We start from the raw sequence: 22,062 nt of genomic DNA on the forward strand, positions 1-22,062 counted from the left end.
CTGGCCTCTTGGCTAGATCTGGGCCTTCTATGCAATGGGCCTTGCTTCTAAGTAAGTATATAGGATCACAGCCATGGTTGATCTTTCATTGGATTTTATTTGAAGTGCCACATGCATGTCTAAGAACACTTGCTTCATGGCTGCACAACCTTAGTGCTAAGTGGCGTCCTCTTTATTACAGAGGTTGAGAATTATTAAGGAATCAGTTTGCGCTAGAAAATGCACACCTGGACCATGATTTCACATTGATAAAAAGCAATGTATAAAAGAAATGGGGAGACAGGACTTCTCAGCCTCTCCTGGTGTATCCAATTTTGGAGGCCACAATTTTAAGAAACAATTGCACTCTCTCACCTTCAAAAAAGCTGCAATCGCAATTACTCGGGTGCATACTTCATTGGTCACAGCAGGACTGACTTCTGAGCCAACATGCACAACATTGCAATGTGTAGCTCCAATCCTATGCCTGTTTACTCAGAAGTAAGTCCCACTGTGTTTAAATCAGGCATGTCCCAAAGATCATTTCGGGGGTCTAATCCGGCCCCCTGATCAGTTTAATCCAGCTCCTGCAGCAGTCTATCTCTTGGGGTAAAATCCTAAAAGAAGCTCAACAACTTTTGGGTAAAATCGTAAGAATAGCTCAGAAACTTCAACCCTAAAACAATTTTAGGAGCATGCCCTCACACATGTTCACTTCATCAAATCTGGTCCTCTTTGAAAAAAGTTTGGGCACCCCTGGTTTAAATACTCTTACCCTCTCGTAGGCATGGATGAATATCTGTTTCTCACTTTCCCAGTATTTAAGCTGATGCCATTTCTGCATCTCTTTCAAAAACATAGTAAAGGTAAAGGGACCCCTGACCATTAGGTCCAGTCGCGGACGACTCTGGGGTTGCAGCACTCATCTCGCTTTATTGGCCGAGGGAGCAGGCGTACAGCTGCTGGGTCATGTGGCCAGCATGACTAAGCCGCTTCTAGAGAACCAGAGCAGTGCATGGAAATGCCGTTTACCTTCCTGCCGGAGCGCTACCTATTTATCTACTTGCACTTTGATGTGCTTTCGAACTGCTAGGTGGGCAGGAACAGGAACAGGGACCAAACAACGGGAGCTCACCCCGTTGCGGGGATTCGAACCGCCAACCTTCTGATCAGCAAGTCCTAGGCTCTGTGGTTTAACCCACAGCGCCACCTGTGTCCCTACCTTGCGAAAACATAGCCAGGTGAAAATTAGTACACACTTTCGTACATGTTTCTCCTAATACTTTGAAAGCAATTTCCGTAATGCAATGCATTTTTAATATGTTATTCACACTAACACACTTGTCTGTGTGCATTTTCCCTAATAAGCATTTTTTTAGCATCTTTTGTTTGGCAAGAATAGCTGTGCTTTGGTTTGCATGTTGGTTCCGGAAGTACAGGCTAAGCAGCTTTACATTAAAATGCAAACTGAAATTCCTTTCCCACCCCTATCTACGCATTAGAATGGCAGCCTCAGTCCAGTGAAAGCAACAGGGATTATTGGCAGCCAGTTGTTCTGAGGGCATTAAATAGCGCTTAAATGAGCAATTTTAACTAGATTGGGGCACAGGATTTAAGAGTAACTGGTGCCAGTAGGAATATTTTGTTCAAGGAAATCAGAATGCACTATAAAAGGCTGCAGCAGAAGCAGTGTGTCTGTGACTGATTTATATGAAAGAGAAACTAACACTAAATTTAAATGCAGCTAGACAGAACAAGTTACTTGTGGACATTATAGAATCCACATGATGAATGAGAGACTGCCCAGAAAAACTTGACAGTATTTGCTCAACCCAAATTCCAGCAATTTACTGGATAATTCAATTCTTGGTCTCTGAAGTCTTTCAAGACCTATCTGCGAACAAGCCCTACAGAAATCAGTGGGGATTCCTTCTGAGTAAGGAAATCAGCCCTGCGTGCTCACTGGAAGGACAGATCGTGAAGCTGAGGCTCCAATGCTTTGGCCACCTCATGAGACGAGAAGACTCCCTGGAAAAGACCCTGATGTTGGGAAAGATGGAGGGCACAAGGAGAAGGGGATGACAGAGGACGAGATGGTGGGACAGTGTTCTGGAAGCTACCAGCTTGAGTTTGACCAAACTGCGGGAGGCAGTGGAAGACAGGAGTGCCTGGCGTGCTCTGGTCCAGGGGGTCACGAAGAGTTGGACACGACTAAACGACAACAGATATTTATATAGCAAGGGGCATTTAATGCTACAAAAGTGATTTGATGGAACAGTTTTTGATACTGGTAGAAATGTGCAGTGGAAATTAACTGGTTCTGATTATTATTATTATTATTATTATTATTATTATTATTATTATTATTATTTATATCCCGCCCTCCCCAGCTGAAGCCGGGCTCAGGGCGGCTTACAACAATAAAATAGTACAACATTCTAAAATCATTTCATTATAAAATTAATTCAACTGAAATTGATGGCAACCATTAGGCTAAAGTTCTGTGAAGATTGCCAAAGGAGGGGGTCAGACTGTGCTTTGGCCAAAGGCCTGATGGAACAGCTCTGTCTTGCAGGCCCTGCAGAAAGATGTCAAGTCCCGCAGGGTCCTAGTCTCTTGTGACAGAGCGTTCCACCAGATTGGGGCCACAGCCGAAAAAGCCCTGGCTCTGGTTGAGGCCAGCCTAACCTCTCTGTGGCCGGGGACCTTCAGAATGTTTTTGGTTGAAGACCGTAAGTTCCTCTGTGGGACATACCAGGAGAGGCGGTCCCGTGGGTACGAGGGTCCTAGGCAGTATAGGGCTTTAAATTATATTGCCCAAACATTTCTAAACACAGTGACGTTCTAAACACAGTAGGTTCATTCCCTACTAAAAAGAGGTGTTTCTGTGTCTGTCTAAGAAACAGGTTTTTGGGAGGGGATGCTGCGGTCCAGTCTGTTAAGAACAATGTGCACCTCTTTAGAGATGCATTCTAGTGCACAATGGGCAAAGCGTTCTCCTTTTTCATATGCTTTAGTGATAATATGAATGAAATAAACCATATTTTGTAAGCAAGTACGTAACATTCAGCCTTCAACTGATAAAGGGTAGTGCTATGAAACAAAACGTAAGTTTTCCATGTACAGTGGTACCTCAGGTTAAGTACTTAATTCGTTCCGGAGGTCCGTTCTTAACCTGAAGCACCACTTTAGCTAATGGAGCCTCCTGCTGCCGCCGCGCCGCCGGAGCACGATTTCTGTTCTCATCCTGAAGCAAAGTTCTTAACCTGAAGCACTATTTCTGGGTTAGCGGAGTCTTGTAACCTGAAGCGTATGTAACCCGAGGTACCACTGTATGGAAGATTAAAAGGGAGTTGTTCAAAGTGATTGCAAACAACTGAACTGAAAAGGACCTTTTTATAAATGTGTTCAGGCATAACTGCTTCATCCTGCTCCAGGATAAAGGATTAGAATTTCAGAGCTAGAACGAGTAAGTCTTCACTGCCCCACCCCTTCTCAACACGTTTAGTTGTACTGCTTGCACATCCTATCAATTTACATGGCACTTTACAGAATATTATAAGCAAAAAAAAAAAAAAAAAGCCAAAGTATTGGACCAGGGCATTTACAATCTAAATGTTCCCATTGAGGAGGGCAAAAAAAGGAAAGGAGAAGAAAGGAGCACATAACAAAGGATGAATGGTAAGCAAACACAATCATATATAATTGGCCTCCATTTTTGCCACTCATTCCTATTCTAGACCACCCACAGTTTTACTTTACTGACAAGTATAAATAATTCTCACAATGGGCAAAGGCTGGTATAATAAAACTGAAAGGTATTTTCCCAGGAGGACAGCTGATTGCTATGGATAATCTGGTAAAACAATTAAACAATGTCTGAACTGATTGAATTCAATTGCTTCAATTACACTCGTCTGCTAGGATGCTAGTTTGTAATGGTGATAGGCTGAGATCCTTGACAGCATTTGAGACACACTGCACACATCCAAATATGGAATCGTTAAGGGGGCAGCCTCATCCATAGATAAAATACTAACAGATGATCTTATGAGTAACTCCCACAATCACAGTGGCATGGGAAGAGGACCTAGGTCACGAGACTGAAGAGTATGACTGGGACAAAATCTGTTCCAAACTCCCGTCTAAGGACAATTTGAACTAGGCTGCCAGAAGCCTCACTGAAAGTGGCATTGGACTTCTCTTCACCTTTCTAGGGTTAGCCATACACTCTCACTGGAGGGGCTGTTATTTAATAAGTATGTTCCTGCACATATGGTGGGAATGTCTGTTGCTAATACAGTGGTGCCTCGCAAGACGAAAAGAATCCGTTCTGTGATTCTCTTTGTCTAGCGGTTTTTTCATCTTGCGAAGCAAGCCCATTGAAGGATTAGCGGATTAGCGCTATTAGCGGCTTTTAGCGGCTTATCTGCTGATCGGATCAGCTGATAAGCGGCTTAGCGGCTTAGAAAAAGGGGGGGAAAGGGAAAAAAAACCAGCAGGAACTTGCAAGACATTGTCGTCTTGCGAAGCAAGCCCATAGGAAATTCGTTTTGCGAAGCACCTCCAAAACGGAAAACTCTTTCGTCTAGCGAGTTTTCCATCTTGCAAGGCATTCGTCTTGCGGTGCACCACTGTAGTATTTTTGGTTTAATATATTCTCCATAGTTACAGCTACTGTATTCGAGTACAGACACTTACTCCTGATTCTACTATTGCTCTCCTGTCTTTGGATAATAATAATAATAATATTTATTATTATTAATATCTATAACAACATTTATTGTTAATAAAGTTAGCATTTTTATTCAGGTGAATCGTTACCTCACAGGCAGGCTAGCCCTGACTAGGATCTTATTACCATTTGTGGTGGAACTGCAAGAAGGTTCAAGGTTTTTAGAGCTTAAAAATACATATAGTAACTCTTATTACAGGTCAAATGGTTCCCTGTGATCAAAGGTTAGTATTATTAAGCCTTTTTGAAAAACCTTTTGTTTAAGGTTTTTATGATAGCCCCCAGACAAATTGTAGATCAAAACTGGAAGGCAGTTGCTAATTTGACACTGGAGGAATGGTGTGAGAAGATCTGGAACATAGTGCTCATGGAAGAACCATCTAAGCAGCTTCAGATTCTAAAAATACACCAAAGATGATTTTGAGGAAACATTGTGGGGGCAAAGACGCCACCATTGACCCCTAGCAATTTCTTGAGTAACCTGCTGAACTAGGTATTACCTAATACAGTACCTACAATTGTTCTCAGTACAGTGGTACCTCGGGTTAAGTACTTACCGTATTTTTTGCACCATAACACTCACTTTTTTCCTCCTAAAAAGTAAGGGGAAATGTCTGTGCGTGTTATGGAGGGAACGCCTACGGGTGGCATGCCTACGGATTTTCCTCCTCTAAAAACTATGTGCGTGTTATGGTCGGGTGCGTGTTATAGAGCGAAAAATACGGTAATTCGTTCTGGAGGTCCGTTCTTAACCTGAAACTGTTCTTAACCTGAAGCACCACTTTAGCTAATGGGGCCTCCTGCTGCTGCCGTGCCACCGGAGCCCGATATTTCTGTTCTTATCCTGAAGCAAAGTTCTTAACCTGAAGCACTATTTAGAATTTCAGAGCTAGAACGAGTAAGTCTTCACTGCCCCACCCCTTCTTAACACGTTTAGTTGTACTGGAAGGAACTAAGAGGGAGGAGATCTCCTAGTCCATCCTCCTGCCTCTGAAGGGAAGCAAGTGATCGTGACAGATCTGCTCAAAAATTATTGTGGACATCCTCACACGCCCCAGCCCACAGCGATATGAGTCACAGGCCTCTGGTTTCCCCCTCCCCCAATGGAATGTGGAAGCTAAATGTGCTTTTTTTCACTCTGTGAGGCATAGAACCAATGCCAAGCTGAGACCCTCCGCTTCCCTCACTAAGGCACTGGTATCTGGGCTATCCGTCTGCTGTCAACATATTGCATAGGCTACATTAGCAGCTTAGAACACTGATATTTGCACGGGGAGGAGATTCTCTTTAAATGTTACAAATTTCCTTCCACGTATGAAAAAAGGCAGTATACATTAAACGCTTAAAATGCAGCATATATATGTCCTGAATTCACAGACTGTAACAGCTCCCTGGTGAAAATTTGTATTAAAAAGCTATGCTTTGTGATGTTTGTGCATATAATTTTTGAGAAAAGAAGTCCCGGTGCAACAGATTTACTCTGAAGGAACAGAACTGGCTAGGTTGATATTGTCATGGCTGGCAAAATGGAGGGAATTGCTATGTTTCACGGTAGATCCTGGTTCAAACTGGAACTCAGCCATGAAGTTTACTGGGTGACTTTGGGCCAGGGCTGCTGCAAGGATAAAACAGGAGAGGATCAGGCATGCCGCCATATCTCCTCGTAAGAAAGGTCAGATATAAACATAAATGAATATAGCAGATCTGTGGCACAGCTGTAAAAATTCCTGGCAACTATCATTATCTGTGATCAAGTACCTTATGCACTAAATGGTGTCATACTTGCAAATGCACCCAACATCATTATTTCCGCCCAGATCAGGGAGAGTAGTCATACCGGAATTACAGTGCAATTCTAATAGTCTACTCAGAAATAAGCATATTAAAATCAATGGGGCTTACTTCCAAGCAAGTGGGGTTAGGATTGCAGCCTTAACTGTCCTGTTGGTATTCTGTGGGGCTGCAATGTTTTTCTCTATTTAAACTTCAAAGGAAGGAAGGAAAAACACAGCTACTGGAATTTTTGAAAACCCCTGGATAGTAGAAAGCCTAAAGCAATAAGGACCCTTCGCATCCCACCAGTCACAAATATGAAGAGAGGCAGCATACATTTAAAGTGCATTCAATAGATATTTAAATCACACAACTTCCCCCAAAGAATCCTGGAAACTGAGGTTTCCCTCTCACAGTCCTATGATTCCCAGTAAAAGGTAAAGGTAAAGGGACCCCTGAGCGTTAAGTCCAGTCGTGGACAACTCTGGGGTTGCGGCGCTCATCTTGCTTTACTGGCTGAGGGAGCCGGCGTACAGCTTCCGGGTCATGTGGCCAGCATGACTAAGCCGCTTCTGGCGAACCAGAGCAGTGCATGGAAACGCCGTTTACCTTCCCGCCAGAGCGGTACCTATTTATCTACTTGCACTTTGATGTGCTTTTGAACTGCTAGGTTGGCAGGATCAGGGACCGAGCAACAGGAGCTCACCCCGTTGCGGGGATTCGAACTGCCAACCTTCTGATCAGCAAGCCCTAGGCTCAGTGGTTTAGACCACAGCACCACCCACATCCTATGATTCCCAGTACCCACCACAAATTACAGTTCCCAGAATCCGGGGTGGGGGTGGGGGAAGTAGTTGTGTGCTTTAAATATGCTTTTGTATGTGTTTTCAAATGTATGGTGCGAATTGGCCCCTCTACAGAACCAAAGACCTAGGTGTCCTGGAATGTGTATCAAAGTCTTTGGGGGCAAACGGATCCAGGCTCCAGTGTTATGCCAAGCCTGCTTACTTCACCGTAGGCAACAAAGTGGTGGCTTTTTTCAACCCCCACTTGTGTTTGGTCTGTACCCCACCCTGGCCGCAGGAGCCACCTGTCTCACAAGTACTGGCTAACACCCCAGAGGACAGGGTCACACTTCAAAACGACCTTGACAGATTAGAGAACTGGGCCAAAACAAACAAGATGAACTTTAACAGGGAGAAATGTAAAGTATTGCACTTGGGCAAAAAAAATGAGAGGCACAAATACAAGATGGGTGACACCTGGCTTGAGAGCAGTACATGTGAAAAGGATCTAGGAGTCTTGGTTGACCACAAACTTGACATGAGCCAACAGTGTGACGCGGCAGCTAAAAAAGCCAATGCAATTCTGGGCTGCATCAATAGGAGTATAGCATCTAGATCAAGGGAAGTAATAGTGCCACTGTATTCTGCTCTGGTCAGACCTCACCTGGAGTACTGTGTCCAGTTCTGGGCACCACAGTTCAAGAAGGACACTGACAAACTGGAACGTGTCCAGAGGAGGGCAACCAAAATGGTCAAAGGCCTGGAAACGATGCCTTATGAGGAACGGCTAAGGGAGCTGGGCATGTTTAGCCTGGAGAAGAGGAGGTTAAGGGGTGATATGATAGCCATGTTCAAATATATAAAAGGATGTCATATAGAGGAGGGAGGGAGGTTGTTTTCTGCTGCTCCAGAGAAGCGGACACAGAGCAATGGATCCAAACTACAAGAAAGAAGATTCCACCTAAACATTAGGAAGAACTTCCTGACAGTAAGAGCTGTTCGACAGTGGAATTTGCTGCCAAGGAGTGTGGTGGAGTCTCCTACTTTGGAGGTCTTTAAGCAGAGGCTTGACAACCATATGTCAGGAGTGCTCTGATGGTGTTTCCTGCTTGGCAGGGGGTTGGACTCGATGGCCCTTGTGGTCTCTTCCAACTCTATGACTCTATGATTCTATGATTCTACTTTGTTTCCGCTAACAACTTATATAATAGGAGTAAATGGTCTGTGGTAAAGAAATGTTTGTTGCCCGAAGGGACAGGCTGAACTACATCAAAGTGCAAAGAAAAATAGAGATGAGTGCAGATGGTGAGTGTCTTAAAACATCTAAAACACATTACAATAAGAATGATAAAATGCTGGAAGTGTTAATATTTATACAGAGAAAACACAGCGTGAAATACCAGTCCAGACATGAAGCTTGCTTGGTGATCCTTGCTCCGGTGATTGACTTTCAGTGAAAGCTACTTCCATACCCTCCAACATTTCTCCAATGGAAATAGAGATGTCTCATTTCATTATGATACTTTTACTATTTATACCCCACACATTTTACTGGGTTGCCGCAGCCACTCTGGGCAGCTTCCAACATACATAAAAACGTAATAAAACATTAAATATTTAAAAAGCTTCCCTAGGCAGGATTGCCTTCAGACAGCTTGGAGGTTGGATTATTCCATACCCTCCAGCATTTCTCCAGTGAAAATAGGGACATCCTAAGGAAAAGTGGGACATTCAAATCAGAAACCGGGACGGCTTCTCTAAATCAGGGACGTCCCTGGAAAATAGGGACACTGGAGGATTTTTACCTGTTGTGAAGATGCGACAGGGGAGACGAAAACCCCCATATGCTGTCCAAGCTCAAGGGTGGATTACAGTTGTGATTAGAAATTAAAAGCCTAGCACCACAGAACTGTGTGTGCAGCAAAGGCCACAGAGCCTGCTCCCTGGTCGCAAAGAAGGCGGAGCTGCCCCTCCAGACCCCGGCACATAAGCCTAACCTGCAGTGGGCTATAATCGCAGAACAAGCCCATAATTCCTGCTCCGGGGTGAAGTGAAAAACGTCTTGACATGTTTGATGGCGTCTTTTATCACTTCACTGACAATCCAAATCTGGCAAAGGATGTTTTACTTCCCCACCCATCTTTTGGGAACCATTAATATCTCATTGAGAGCCAGCCAGCATTGCCGAGCTTCACATGATGGTGGCAGGAAGCCAGGACTAAAAGTAACTTGCAGTAATGAGATTGAGATCAAAGTTGCTTTCTCTACGTTGTCCTTGAGGGTTTTTTTTAATGTTTAATGTTTTATTATGTTTTTATATATGTTGGAAGCTGCCCAGAGCAGCTGGGGCAACCCAGTCAAATGGGCGGGGTATAAAAAATAAAATTTCTTCTTCTTCTTCTTCTTCTTCTTCTTCTTCTTCTTCTTCTTCTTCTTCTTCTTTAATGTTGTTGTTGTTGTTTAGTCGTTTAGTCGTCCACTGCCTCCCGCAGTTTGGTCAAATTCATGCTGGTAGCTTCGAGAACACTGTCCAACCATCTCGTCCTCTGCTGTCCCCTTCTCCTTGTGCCCTCCATCTTTCCCAACATCAGGGCCTTTTCCAGGGAGTCTTCTCTTCTCATGAGGTGGCCAAAGTCTTGGAGCCTCAGCTTCACGATCTGTCCTTCCAGTGAGCACTCAGGGCTGATTTCCTTCAGAATGGATAGGTTTGATCTTCTTGCAGTCTATGGGACTCTCAAGAGTCTCCTCCAGCACCACATTATTTAATAGGATGTCCCTATTTTCATCGGAGAAAGGTTGGATGGCATGGCAATGGCAACAAGGCCAGAAGATTCCAGGGATTGGCAGTGGGGCCTCAGCAGGTACCCAGTGACTACTAACCCTGGAGGCTGGGCCAGGACTAGAGGAGTTAATGGTCTGAGGCAGCTTCAGAGCAGGAGATCCCTGCACCATCATACACCAGAGATTAGGAGAAAGGTCAGGGGATCTTGTGTCCCAGCACCTCATTTTCTAAGAGTGCTTTCATGCCTGCATATTAAAGTCACAATGGCACGAAATCCAAATAGACTGCTGCTGCCCAGTCATCAGCTATCAGATATGAATCTTGACATTTCCATTATGCAACCACCAGAAGAACTGCAGTGCAGTATCTTAGCGCCACGTACTCAGATTAAGTCTGCCCTCATCTAAGCTTTCCCAGTAGTCCACACATTTCCACTTTGCATGTAAAGGAACCTGCGAAGGGGCATGTTTATGGCATTCTATAGAAAAAGGGAAAAAATGGATTTGCATGTCCTTACCTCACAGCTGCCCTGGAAACTTTAACTCCACCAAATGCACAGGGTCAGCGTCTCACGTGTCTAGCAGGACATAGCACTCATGCTTCAGACTGAAGGGTCCAATGAAATATAGTTTGGATGTAGCCTATGAGCTGTGGTCTCCATCTGGGCCTTCTCAATAGGATGGACAGATCAAAGCCTTCAAAATGAGACAATGTAATTTGCATGCTGCACATGACCAGCAAGATAGTGACACCATTTAGATGGGCTGTATTAGCATTTTACTCTGTATTTTTCTGCAATTTCTATCCACTACTGTGTTTCTCCAGTAGTTCAGGAACTGGTGACTTCAAAATTGGGATCACAGCAGTGGGGCGTCCTTTGGGCTTGATCCAGGAGCTGCAGAATGCTGCAGTGCAGTTGCTGAAGGAAACCCTGTCAGCATCTAACACCTCTGCAAATTCTTATGTTCTCAGGATGCATTTAGACAGAGGCTGGATGACCACCTGTTAGTGATGCTGGTGTTGCATCTTGTATAGTACACCCTGGATTAAACTGGGTTTGGTCTGGATCACCTCCAAGATGCAGGCAGCATCCGTTTCAGGCACGAGTGATATGTGTGCAACCACACACACACAGGCATCGCGCCAAACTAAGAAGTGTAATGAAAATGTCAAGGAAAGGGGTGGGGCGCTTGCAGGCTTATTCAACTGTGTTTCAAATATTCATTACTTCACTTAAGGAAGTTGCCTATACAGTGGTACCTCGGGTTAAGTACTTAATTCATTCCAGAGGTCCGTACTTAACCTGAAACTGGTCTTAACCTGAAGCACCACTTTAGCTAATGGGGCCTCCTGCTGCTGCTGCGCCGCCAGAGCACAATTTCTGTTCTCATTCTGAAGCAAAGTTCTTAACCTGAAGCACTATTTCTGGTGTATCTGAAGAAGTGTGCATGCACACGAAAGCTTATACCAAAAACTAACTTAGTTGGTCTTTAAGGTGCTACAGGAAGGAATTTTTTTATTTTCACTATTTCTGGGTTAGCGGAGTCTGTAACCTGAAGCGTATGTAACCTGAAGCGTATGTAACCCGAGGTACCACTGTACCTTATGAATCTATACACATAACTAGTGCCTTTGGTTATTCCCACACCACCCCGGCCAACTTTCCTCCTCACATTTCAGAAACATGAAGGGGGGGGCGGGGAGTTGAAATTCTCCCAGGGAGACATAGTCCTATTTCTGAACATTCACTCAAACTTTAATTGCATGTCTGTATGTTTAAAGCAGCAGCGACATTCCAGAGTCCCTGGACAGGACAGAGAACTACCCCCTTCCTACTCTCCAGGGGACACTTCCCTGTCCATGCACTTGTGTTTGGGTTTCTGGGTCAGATGAGGACAAACATTTGCAAACGCTGCCATGTGTCTTGCGGCTGTAGAGGCGGGTGAGAATTATCAGGGCCCCGTGCTGCTCTGGGAGTGACCAGTGTAATTTTTCCATGGACTTCTTGGCAGCGCTGCAAGGCTCCTTCCTTGCAGATTATGTAAACTAAGAGAAGGAAGGAGAGGAGTCTATATACACTGTGAAATGGCAGCTAGGAAGCTTCCTTGTACTGTTTTCTTTTGTAAACAGTACATGATCTTTGCATTCACGGCAGTTTCACTTTCCACATAATTTAAATAAGAGTCGCTTGCTTGTATGCTTTGCTCCTTATAAGCAAACAACAGTGGGAAATCAGGAGACTTTCTTTTTAAATGTGTTATCGTTTCTTCCAAGACAACAATGCCCACTTACACCACAAAGAACTCATAACCCACCTACTTTCAGCAGCCAGAAACACCATAGCCAGACACTGGAGAGACCTGTCAGGAGTAAGCATGGACCAATGGTACCAAATAGTATGGGAAACAGCCCTACTAGAAAAATTAACCAATAAACTGAAACTGACACGGGGACAAACAGAAGAAGACGCCTTCACCCCGGTATGGCTCCACTTTATCACATACACAGTCAAAAATCCACCAACAGCATACAAATCAATATGGCTAACCTGATCCAAAACACCCACCCACCCCACTCACACATGAAAACAAAGATCACCACAGCCCACCACAAACAAACAACCACACCCTAGGCCAGCCCCAACCTCTCTCACCACCAAAGGAACACAAGTGAACAGCAGAGAACCTGCACGAGCAACGCTGACACCGAACCCTACATACATTAAGCAAAATAGAAAGACCGCCACCCGACCCCCACCCATCTTCCCCCCTCCACCCCTTTTCTTCCTAAAGTCTCAACAAATGAAACTGATTTGTAAAAATATTACATGGGAAAAATACGAGAGACATTACACATACTTCTGTAAATCAAGGAAACATTTAATTTTAAAAAAAATGGGAGAGGGGGAAATGTGTTATCGTTTTTTAAAGCTCCATGCCACTTTGACAGTTTTGTACAGTAACTGCCAACAAGGCGGCATTGCCACCTGTGAAGGCAGAGTGGAGGCATTGTGGTCAGTAGGTATCCAATGTCTTCTCCTCCACGAATCTGTGTACTCTTTTAGGTTGGTAACCATTACTACCTCCTTTTTTGCCAATTAATTTTTATTAGTTTTTATTAGGTTTTTTATTATTATTCAAAATTATAACAAGACATATTATCCAAAAACATAACATCCTTGTTCCCCCCCCCCATTTTTCCTCCCTCCGCCCTCCCACACAAAACCCAACAACCCCCCCCAACTTCCCTCAGTTCCAGTCTTTGGTTTCTCTAAGAATGCTGTTTTCTGCGTGTTACAAAGTTGTATAGATCCTCAAACTATTTAGCTGATTATTATCAATAAAAAGATTGTGAATGTTTATTCAAAATCGGCCAAGGAGTCCAGTTTGTTTTGTTGTGTTTTCAGATACTTTGTAAAGGTTTCCCATTCATCCTTAAAGTCACAGTTATCCTTGTCCCGTAGCTTATATGTCAGTTTTGCCAGTTCTGCATAGTCCATCAATTTTTCTTGCCATGATTCTTTAGTTGGGGTTTCGTCAGTCTTCCATCCTTGTGCTACCAGAACTCTCGTGGCCATTGTTGCATACATGAAGATTTTTTTTCAACTTTTTTAGCAGGTCTTTCCCTACAATCCCCAACAGTTTTTATTAGTTTTTTATTACTTTTCCAAAGTTAACACAAATTAACAACAAATTAATTCAAATTTAACACAGATTTAAAAGTTGACTTTACACCCGTCTTTCAAGATGCTTATTTTCCCTCCATCCTTTGCTGCTCACAGTAAAATACCTTTTCTTGATTTCTAATACTTTCCCATCCATTCCTATTCCCATGGACTGTGCTTAGACATTTACTGAATTTGAAGGCGATAGCAACGATTATGAGAGGCCTACTCCCACATCTCCACAATGGTTTTATGCAGTCCTTTTCATCTAGAAAAGGTTGTGAAATTGTTGAGCTTCCAGAAGAGAAGCAAAGCACAGAAAATGTGCTGGTTTTATGTCACACCGTGCTCTGTACGATAGCAATCTTGCCCCCCCCCCAAAAGAACCGCCTGATTTCCTGAACAAGAAACAGTTAGGAACTATTTTTAACAACAAAACAAACAAGCCTTCAGATTTCAAAAGTATTTCTGGGTGCTCCATTTTTATCTATCAGATTTGCCTACCTTGAATAATTGTGTCACTGTTGCTTAACTTTGCAAGGGGAAAAACCTACAGTCTTGCACCATGATCTGCAAAAATAGAAAGAGAGTAACAGTTATGGGAAGACAAATCCATTCTGGCCTTGAAACAGAGGCTGCCTTGGACAATGGTTTCGTTGCATCTGCCAATCTGAAAGCAAGCAAACATAGACACTGAACTTTCTAAGTTGCCAGAACACCTGTAATCAAAGTTGCATCTGCACCTGCCTCACACCTTGCCCAGGTCTCCTCCCAATTCTCCTTGCTTCATGATCATAGCGGTCAACGTTTCCCTTTTTTAAGGGAAATTCCCTTATTCCGAATAGGATTCCTCGCAAGAAAAGGGAAAAGTTGACAGCTATGTTTATGATCCACCATTTACTGACAGAAGATTGGGAAGCTATTGATCAGGAATTGTTAAAAAACAGAAACACCACTCTACATAGCAAGCTCCACAGCATGTTTTCCCCATAAAAGGCCACCTTGTCTGTTACCTTTGCAGGGAGAATTGCTCCTCCAGTAGTGTCTGGAATGCAGACAGACCAGATCCATAGAGAGACTTCTCACACCAGTGACTGGGAACGCTAGGAGGGGAAGCAGCCACCTGATCCAGCCGACCTAGACACACAACCAGCGATACACCAAGTGAGCATCTTCCCAGCAACAGCACATTGCCAGGAAGGTGGTGCTTGAAATGGCCCTTTGGTGCGATGGTGGAGTTAAGAATCAAGCTCAGTCACTGAAGTCACCACCCTCCCATGCTAATACTTTGGCTTAAGAAAAAGGGAGCCAATTGTTATTTGGGCAGTGTGGGACAGAAAAGGATAGAGAGACATAGAGAGATAGAGAGGGATAGAGAGACAGAGAGAGATAGAGAGGAATAGAGAGAGTTAGCAGTTGCATTGGAAGTAAGCATGGACACCGCAGGGATTTGAACCCCGTCCTGGGAACCAGGAGCGCTGACCACCAGTGTCTTTTTTTTTTTTTTTTTTGAGCAATGCAACAAGGGGAAAAGCAAAAACTGAGAGAAAATTCTGCGAATGTTCTCTCAGGAAAAAAAAAACACCTGAAGATGTTAAGAAGAGCTCTTTGGAGAGACCTGTGGAGAGACCAGCAGAAAAGAAAATGAGGAAAAGGAGAGACCAATGCAAAAGACATTGTTTTGAAAACAGACGACTGAGTGGTAGAATGTGAACTCACCTAAAGCAGCACTGTCGTAGAATCCTAGAGTTGGAAGAGACCACAAGGGTCATCAAGTCCACCCCCCTGCCAAGCAGGAAACACCATCAGAGCACTCCTTGGCATTTATTAACCCATTGCGCTCTCGAGTGACCACTGTGGTAAAAAAAGGGCTGAGGGAAAAGCTATGGGAAGGGGGGCTGGCTTGGGACCATGGGCCTAGCCAAGGGGGCAGGGGGCAGGTGCCCCCTCAATCAATAAAAATACTAACTAACTGAGGTTCTGCCCCTCCACAAAAATCCTGGCTATGCCCATGCCTGCGACTCAGTTGCCCCCATTGAATTCTATGGAACAAAATAAAGAGGCTGCAATCTGGGGCACAGCTGAAAAGGACAGCAGTTGCTTCTCACTCCAGACACTTGATTCTGCATACACACATTTTAGTCTAGAATCAATGGAGTCTGAGTGCTGGTGTGTGTTTTTAAATGTACAGGCGGCGACTATTTTACGTGCATCCAATTGAGGTGTGACCGTCACACACTCATCTCTGTAGACCTGGAAGTGGCCCAAAAAGGGGGTAGGACGAGATGGGGGCAGGGTGGGGGGAACAGGGTCTGCCAACAGGCGTGAAGACCCAGAATGCAACCCCCATTCAAATGGGCAGTTGCCTGTAATCCACACAGTCTAGAGCTATTGCACATCTTTTGTCTGAAAAGTGCTTCTTGAGATTGTGTACACCCTATGGGAGCAATTCAGTGTTGTGTTATTATTGAATGTTCTGTCAGCACAAGTTGTTCAACTTGCCAGATGGAACAGTCCCTCCTCTCTGAGACTCCATCCCAGCAAGCTTTCCCGGGGGTTCTCCTGACCCTCCCAGAGCCATTTTGGGGGAACACACAGGCAGAGGGCAGCGGGGAAGAGAAGGGAGGACACTCCATTTCACAAGCAAATCTCCATATGCAGGGTTTCTGCTGAAAGGACTCATTAGGTGACTCCCACCCTATACGGGTCTAAACCACTGAGCCTTGGACTTGCCGATCAGAAGGTTGGCGGTTCGAATTCCCACGATGGGGTGAGCTCCCGTTGCTTGGTCCCTGCTCCTGCCAACCTAGCAGTTCAAAAGCATGTCAAAGTGCAAGTAGATAAATAGGTACCACTCTGGCGGGAAGGTAAATGGCATTTCCATGCGCTGCTCTGGTTCGCCAGAAGTGGTTTATTCATGCTGGCCACATGACCTGGAAGCTGTACGCCGGCTCCCTCGGATAGTAAAGCAAGTTGAGCACCGCAACCCCAGAGTTGGTCACGACTGGACCTAATGGTTAGGGGTCCCTGTACCTTTACCCTATACCTTTACAGGACGTTCAAACATATTATTTCCCTCAATTGATTCTGGACATGGCAATTTGTTAAGGGTCTCTGGGGTCAGTTTCAGGGTCTGTTCCATAACCTACGAGCTATGTAGCCTTTTGTCCTCAGGTAGGGAAATCAAAGCATCAGCTGATGCATGAACGAGCATATGATTTCCTTCTTCGTACAGGTGCCCATTCACCCCCACTGCCCAGCAGGAGCAAATTTCCCTTTGCAATGGTGTGTTGATGGTGGTTGGAGCACGCTGGGCTTGGAAGGGGGAGGGTGGAAAATATGTCCTTCCTGGGAGGCATCTGTGCTCTGGCCACCAAAAGGTCATCTCAGGGGAGGGGAGGAAGCCCACCAGCCCCTGATTCTTAGCAGCTTGTTGGAAGGTTTATGTCGTTCCTTTATTGCTCTCATTTCCTTGAGGTGTATTGAAAGCTACAAAACACCAAAGGCCAAGGAAATGAACGACTTGGAATACGGAGGCAAGTGTTCATCCCCAACCAAGCCTCAACAGTGAGATGGATTTTGTCTTTGAGGCAACAAAGCTTGAGCTACCTTCAGCATCTTTTCAACCATAAAATAAAAACCATTGCAATGGGGATGTTGTGGTGTCATGCAAGTGAATTTATGGCACCATCTTTTGTATGACTAGATTGCTGGTTAAGTGCTGGCTGCTTGTTCTTAGACCTGGTTCTAGAATTAGACCTGGTTCTAGAATGGGTGGCTGCTAGCTCTGGAACCTGTGAGCCAGCTGGTATGATCCTGTTCATATTCTTGACCATTGGGCCTCTCTAAAAGTAAATCCCATTGGTGAAGTGTGCCTCTAATTTTAATTCAGAAAACGTTGGATGCCTCAGGTGTCAATACCCTGTGAAAACACAATGCCCACTCACCCCTTCCCAACAGGTGGGCAGAGTTTGTGACCCCGGGCTGAGCCACCTGGCCAGGTGGCACCCACCAGGTAACTGCAGGCTTGGCCCACTCCCACATGGCAGACCAATGGGCTACCGGTGGGGGTGTGGCCTGGGAATACCTTTAGGGGCCGTTCCTGGGCAAGACTCACTCGTCTTTCTTCTCTTCTAGGATCAGGCCAAAGGGAATTTATTTTCAGGGGCTTGTGCTGTGGAGGGTTGTGTTCAGTTGTAGGCGAGGCCCCTGGGCCTCGGGTGGCGGTTTTGGGCCTTGTTAGATATCCTTTAGTCTATCTTTGAGTGAAAGGGGGTGGCATCTCATGCACCCCCATGCGGCAGCGTTTTTGCAGGGCCCGTTAAAGGGTTTTGTGGGAGTCCCTGGCCCTAGAGCAGCGGCAAGTAGGTCAAACTCCCAATCCGGTGCTGTGTGTGGGCATGCTGTGTAAGTTCACGCTTTGCAGTCCCCTCACACGGCACCTGTCTCCCTGCACATCCTCAGCCCCTCGTGGGGTTGAGAAGGATACCTTCCAAAGCTAAGGCCAGGTTTGCCTACATCTGAAATCTGAATTCCATAAAGTTGTGGCCAATTCGAACCCATACCTTGTTGTCTGGTCTCTTCCTTTGTAGGGGGGGAGGCGCCCGCGAACACTGGTGAATACGTGAAGGTTAAGATATGGGCTGGGAAGGCCTTGCTTTAAATTCTACCTTGGCCATGAATTCACTAGCAGGCTTTAGCTTTGCTTGCCATTTCTATGCCTCAGAAATGTCCCCACTCTGGCAACATACCGATAAGAGTACAGTGGTGCCTCGCAAGACGAAATTAATTCGTTCCGCAAGTTTTTTCTTCTTGCGAGTTTTTCGTCTTGCGAAGCACGGTTTCCCATAGGAATGCATTGAAAATCAATCAATGCGTTCCTATGGAAACCGCCTTCAGACCAGGTCCGGGGACAGTCTGTCCCCCGACCTCTTCTGAAGGCTGGGGGGGGGGACAAGGGCTTTTCTTCCCACCGCCAGCCTTCAGAAGGCTGTTCTGAAGGCTGGCGGTGGGAAGAAAAGCCCTTCTCCCCACCTCCCGCCCCGCAAGCTCCGGGGACAGGAGCGCTTTGCTGCCGACCGCCAGCATTTTAGAAGCCCCCGCTGTCCCGGGGCGATTTAAAAATGCTGGCGGGCGGCAGCGAAGCCTCCGCTGTCCCGGGACGATTTTAAAATGCTGGCGGGCGGCAGGGAAGGGTTCGCTGCCGCCCGCCAGCATTTTAAGATCGCCCGGGACAGTGGAGAAGTCTCCGCTGTCCCGGGAAGGCAGGCGGGGGGGGGAGCAAATACTTTTGCCCCCCGCTGGCCTTCAGAAGAGGTCCAGGACCTCTTCTGAAGGCCGGCGATGGGCGAAAGTCTTTGCTCCCAACCGCCAGCATTTTAAAAGAGGTCCCCGGAGAATTCCCTATGGGCTTTCTTCTTGCGAAGCAAGCCCATAGGGAAATTCGTCTTGCGGAACGACTCAAAAACGGAAAACTCTTTCGTCTTGCGAGTTTTTCGTTTTGCGAGGCGTTCGTCTTGCGAGGCACCACTGTACTGGCCTATTTTACAGGGCTGTGGTAAGGATGGCTGAGAAAATGAAAGCAATTTGAACCTTTTTGCTTGCCTCAGCAGCATGCATGGGGGGCGGGGACACACACACGCCTCAAACCTGAATAATATAAATGTTCATTATTAACAGAAATCTTCTTTTTTAAGTTTTCAGAGAGTGTTTATGCCTAGCTAGGTTATAAGTAAAAGGAGTCATCAGAGAGATGAGCATAGAGTGGTGTCTGAACAGAGAGCCATGCTCTCACCTCATCCCCCCCCCCATCAAAGTTCCCAGGGAGAGGAATGCTTCTGCCACCCAGTTTTTCCCACACCTGCCCCCTCTCAGGTCTCATTCTGACATGCTTAAGTAGGTACGAGTGAACCTGTGGCACTTCTCCAAGCATTGATTGTGGCCTCCCTCACCACAGTAATCCAACGAAGATCACTTCTGTGATACGCACGGACTCAACAATGGCAGTGCTACTGAGTGGTGTGCCGTCACAAGCTGTGGTTGGCAGCCGTCAGTCCCGAGAGACAAGCTAAGACTGCATTAACTGGTTTCTTCTTGCAGTACAGATTGCGTTAAGCTATAGTTCCTGCTGCAGCTTTGGGTGACCTTGATACACCCATTCTGATGAGGGCTACGGTTATTACATTACTAGCCACACACAGACATTTGCCATACATTTCCTCCTCCGTGCTTCCCCTCAGAATGGATTATTTATCCTAGTGGCTTCCAAAGCAAAGATTCTTCTCTCTTTCTCTTACTCAGTAGATTTATTTTCTTTTCTAATTCTTATTCTTATTTTCTAATTTCTTATTCAAATTTAAAACAAAACACATTATCCAGAAACATATCATCCTTATTTCCCCCTTTTTTCCTCCCTCCCCCTCCCTCCCCCCACATAACCCACCCACCCCCACCCCCAACTTCCCTCAGTTCCAGCCTTTGATTTCTCTAAAAATGCTGTTTTCTGCATGTTACACAGTTGTATAGATCCTCAAACTATTTAGCTGATAATTATCAATAAAAAGTTTGTGAATGTTTATTCAAAGCTAGCCAAGGAGTCCAGTTCGCTTTGTTGCGTCTTCAGATACTTTGTAAAGGTTTCCCATTCATCCTTAAAGTCACAGTTATCCTTGTCCCGTAGCTTATATGTCAGTTTTGCCAGTTCTGCATAGTCCATCAATTTTTCTTGCCATGATTTAGTTGGGGTTTCTTCAGTCTTCCATCCTTGTGCTATTAAAACTCTCACGGTTGTTGTTGCATACATGAAGATGTTTTTCAGCTTTTTTGGCAGATCTTCTCTTCTCTTCTCTTCTCTTCTCTTCTCTTCTCTTCTCTTCCCATGCCTTCATTCTTTTCTATCATCACCAATTTGATGTTGCCTCTTCCTGGCTTCATATGCCAAGTGCACCATTAATATATATATATACTCTGTGTGTGTGTGTGTGTGTGTGTATTGGTGCCTAGTGCAAATAACATTGTAGAGGAACAGCCATACAGTCTGTAGCTCTCTGGGTTCATTAACATAGTCAATACATAAGGGCGATATTCATTGTCGACCAGATTTATAATTGGAGGTATGGACGCCTTCCAGAGTAGATGACCTTCTTTTGCTGTTGCACTCTGTGGAGAGCACATTCTTGGTGATGGTATCTCTTCGTCAGCATAATTTGGGACATTATTTATTGTAATTCCAAATGTGGCTTGAAAGGCTCTCATTAACTTGAATGTGGAGGTGGCTCACCGCTCTGGGACTCCCGATGAAAAGATTCATTGTTGATCCAGCAGCCAAATGACTGCTGCGCTGCCCCTACGGTGACTCCAGAACAGGGGTGGTGGTGGAGGCCGGTTTTAACTGCTGGACCAGAAAGCAAGACTGGATCTCTGCCAGGCTTCTCTTAAACCTGATTCCCATGCTAATATCCTTGGGGGTCAAGCTGCTTTTTCAGAAGCATGTGCAAATAGGTTTGAAAACTGTACCTTTTTAATTTTTTTTACCACTCTGACATTTAAACCAGGACTCTGGCTGATAACAGGATTTGGAGTTTTGATCAAATATTTAATTACTGTGTTTAAGATTAATTTAGCATATTTAGTATTTTATCTGTCCTCATCGGTTGACATTACGAAATTCAGGCCATCTTCAATAATTCTTTATTTGCCACCAAAAGAACCAATGACTTTCCTCACCTTTTTGAAAAGAACATATTATTTGAAACATATACCGGTAATTACAAATAGTACTGCTTTTTAAAATACTGTTGAGCTTTTGACAACTTGCTGCTTTGACAATGTGAAATATTGTTTCATTCTCTCACTGTGTTCTTTTAGCTATGCCGGAATTACTTCTTTAATGGGACTGTAATTCTGCTTACTTCATTTATTTTACCAATAATATGTCTCTGAAACATGTCCTTAGTATTTGTGGACATTGCCACCATATGTGCTATCGTAAGTTTTTCCAGCTTGATATCCTTCAGATGTCTTGGGAATACAACTCCCATCAGCTCCAGCCAGCAAGGTCAGTGGCTGGGGATCATGGGCGTTGTGATTCAAAACATCTGGGGACGTTAGGTTGGGAAAGGCTGTGTTATTATGTCTTTCCCTGCATGACTTCATAGGCAGTAAGATGCATCTACATTAGACCATAGCTGTCAACTTTTCCCTTTTCTTGTGAGGAATCCTATTCGGAATAAGGGAATTTCCCTTTAAAAAAGGGAAACGTTGACAGCTATGCATTGGACTGAACGTTCTTCAGCTTCTGTGGTGCAAATAGTATTAGGTTTTTCATACAGAGGGCCTTTTCAAA

General features: G+C 44.9%; 1 long non-coding RNA gene across 1 annotated transcript; it reads right to left on the reverse strand.

Moving 5' to 3' along the window:
• Nucleotides 1-13,431: 13,431 nt before the first annotated feature.
• Nucleotides 13,432-15,450, reverse strand: LOC309522399. The gene is made up of 3 exons (XR_014215089.1): nt 14,732-15,450; nt 14,223-14,288; nt 13,432-13,679 (listed from the first exon to the last, which is right to left on the reverse strand). It is a non-coding gene; the product is annotated as an uncharacterized lncRNA (long non-coding RNA).
• Nucleotides 15,451-22,062: the final 6,612 nt, after the last annotated feature.

This window comes from Podarcis vaucheri, assembly GCF_965113315.1.
Source record: "Podarcis vaucheri genome assembly, chromosome: 17".
Lineage (NCBI taxonomy): Eukaryota > Metazoa > Chordata > Lepidosauria > Squamata > Lacertidae > Podarcis > Podarcis vaucheri.